The sequence below is a fragment of the Mus caroli genome, chromosome 4 (genome assembly GCF_900094665.2).
Source record: "Mus caroli chromosome 4, CAROLI_EIJ_v1.1, whole genome shotgun sequence".
Classification (NCBI taxonomy): Eukaryota; Metazoa; Chordata; class Mammalia; order Rodentia; family Muridae; genus Mus; species Mus caroli.
Window position 1 is genome coordinate 46,531,988 of NC_034573.1, and position 3,499 is coordinate 46,535,486.

Sequence of the window (3,499 nt, forward strand, 5' to 3'; positions counted from 1 at the left end):
ACTCATCAAAATAAGATTTACTCTATCTTCTAGAAGCAACCAAGAGTACAGGAGATTGCCTCACCCCAAAGATTGATTAAAATATTTCAGTTGGATTTCTGACTTTGTAAGGTCTTCTTGGAACCTGACTCCCTTCTCTTTTTCAGTCTTGTTCCTCCATTGCTCTAACTGTAACCTTGGAGAGTTTTTAAAAAAAATATATTTTCCCATCATAGGACCAAGACACTAATTTTCAGGTTACAAGTAGTTAGAGTGCCAAAGTCTCAACTAATGTCAGTCCTTTGGGAACAACAATAAAGAGCAGATATTGGTATCTTGTTATTCCATCCATAGAACCATGCATGTCATCTCATTTGTAACATTCTGTTATTTAACTTTGAAAATAACACACAAGGATATTACGGTGTTAAATTGTCAATAGCAGAAATAATGTCTAGAATGCTTTACAAAGGAAAGCATTCTAAAACAATCATTTACAGAAGATTAAAGAAAAGAAAATCTATGTTGAAATGTATAGCCATTTGGAAATTTTAAGAAATTGTTACAAATGATGTTAATTAAAAAATGTTTAAAAAATTGTTTCTCCTTGTCCATAGGGATTCCCCATTGTATTTTAATATTGAGAATGCTTTGTCAGTCGAGGTGTACCCATTTAAAATAAATCCTGACTGATACTCTCCTCATCATAAAGACAAAGGCAGGAGACAGGCTCTGCCAGTGACATAAGCGGCATGGGAAATGGAAAAGCATGAGGTTCTCTCGTGTAGCCCTCCATCCTTGCATTTTATTTACTTATCAACCCCATCATATTTTAGATTGCTGGTTACCAATCTGTTCATAACTTTTAAGAAAAAAGGATAGGGGCAACCACAGGAGTGAAGAACTGTATCCTGAGGACTATGAACATCAACAAAAGAAAGAAAGCACAAAGTAAGGGGAAAGGTATCTCACATTCATGGGCTATTAGAAAGAATGCTGTCAAACCTGGTGCTGCTATAACCAGGTGCTGAAGTACTTAAAGTAGTCCTTTTGGTTTCCCCTTATTTAAAAAAGTTAAGACAGAAATTGATAAAAGAAATTTGTGCTTACTTACAGTATTTCCAGAGCTAAAAAGAGAAACATTCCTAGCTCCTCTTCAAGGCCGCCTGTGTAGTGGTTACAATTTTATAGGAAAGATAAAACAGAAACCATGTAGTGTGCATGTGACAGCTGTGAGGGAAGCTGTCCGAACTCCTTAAACCTCTTCCTGGGAAGAAATTTCCTCCCTCTCTGGTGTGGGCTTGTCATCATAGTTTCTTCCCAGCACTAGATTTTAGAGGTACTTTTAATTCTTTAGATCTATGTTTTAGGGTCCCTGTTCCATTATTCTAATTTCCCGTCTTTGAAAATTTAGGATGTTGTCTAATTTATTGCCAGACTGATGTAAAAATTGTCATCAATATGTCTATGGCTAAAAGAAATAACACAGACAGAATGCAAGATGAAGTCAAAGTTTAAAAAAAAATCAGTTAGGCACTGCTGGAATAAAACATGAATCATTGTTTCTCAAAAGGCAGCAATAAAGGAGAAAAAGTAAAGATGGGTGGGGGAGAAGACAGGTAAGAGACAGGTTTCACTATGCAGTGAAACCCAGAAGTACTCCTAAAATGCTCACTCTCATACACATGTGTGCATTTAAAGCAAGCATGACAAGAATAATTTTGAGTGTGTGGGAAATTGATGAGCTGCAGACACTCCAGTCAGTTATGTACAGCAGTTCTCATTCCCCTGTTCTGTGTCAGGTCTCATTGGGTTGGTCAGTTTCACAGCTAAAGGAAGAATCCATTCCAGGGAAGAGTTCGGGTTCAATAAGGTGTTCTGTTTAGGGAGACAGAGAGATGGTTCATCTGATAAGAGCATTGACTGGTCTTGTAGAGGACCCAGAGCCCACATGGTGGCTCATATCCATCTGTAATTCCAGTCCCATGGGGAGACAGCACACTCTTCTGGCCTCCTCGAGTCCTTTACACATGCAGTAAACATACATACATGCATACATACATACATACATACATACATACATTCATATACAAAAAAAGAATAAATAAATCTTAAAAATTAAAAAGTTCTGTATAGTTTAGAATCCTCCTGAATCAAATATCCTTTCTCACATTTCTCAGAAAACCCCAATACAAAGAAGTGCAGAGTAGCTCAAAATGAAGGCTAAACAACACAATGTGCTGTGTATCTGCATCTCTGGATGATCTGCTAGGATTCCTTCCAATTCAGAAACAGGACTCATACATTTGATGTGATTCCCTAGAAGACCACTGCATGCAATAGAGTTAGACATCCTCAGTACACCAGGTCAGGAGCTTGAGAGATGACTCAGTAGTTAAGACTACTCGCTACTCTTGCAGAACACCTAGATCCAGTTTCCAGCCAGGTCAGGAGCTTGAGAGATGACTCAGTAGTTAAGACTACTCGCTACTCTTGCAGAACACCTAGATCCAGTTTCCAGCACTCAGATGGTTCCTCTTTTTTTTTTTTGTTTTTTGTTTTTTGTTTTTGGTTTTTTGGTTTTTTGGTTTTTTGTTTTTCGAGACAGGGTTTCTCTGTGTAGCCCTGGCTGTCCTGGAACTCACTCTGTAGACCAGGCTGGCCTCAAACTCAGAAATCTACCTGCCTTTACCTCCCAAGTGCTGGGATTAAAGGCATGTGCCACCATTGCCCAGCCCAGACGGTTCCTCTTAACTACAAGTACCTACAGTTCTAGGGAATTCAGGCTCTCTTGTGGCCTCCTCAATCTCCTTGCTACACACACATCATACACTCAGGAACACATGCATACACATAAAATAAAGTCAACATTCTTTCAAAACACCCCACCTAAGACCCTAGTCACCTAGGGACATATAGAGGGAGCCTGGGAGAGAAATTTTCTCTTTCTATCAGACTCTATGAACCTTCAAATAGACAACTCTATAATGCTACTATCGCAGCTATCACTTTCCAGCTTCTATCAAGTTTGTTATCAACACTGTAGTCTAGTGCTCAAAATCACATATGGTAAATTACAGTGAGTCAGAATACAAACTAAGACATTTGTAAAACAACTGTTCAAATAGAATTCTACCTAGAAGCCACCAAGACAGTATATCCCATGCTTAAAAATGAAAGGTCCCCTACATATTATTAACATCTAAATACAAGCAAATAAATTTCCCATGAACTATAACCTTCTAAATCTTTATTCCACAAGACAAGAGTCCAGCATTCACTGCTCAGACCGATAGTTGTATTGTGTCAGTTGGTACTGCAAAGTGACCCAAGGCAAGTCCAAATAGCTGTCACACTTCAATTTGAAGGTCAAGTTTAACACAAACTCTAAACACAAATGCCAAATTATGTTTTTCTAAGCAAAGTGAGTGTGGCAAGAAAGTAGAGACTGGCTCTTCTGGTCTGACCAGCACCGGGGTAGCTAGAGCACAGGATCGGCTGACACCCACCAGCTACCCAC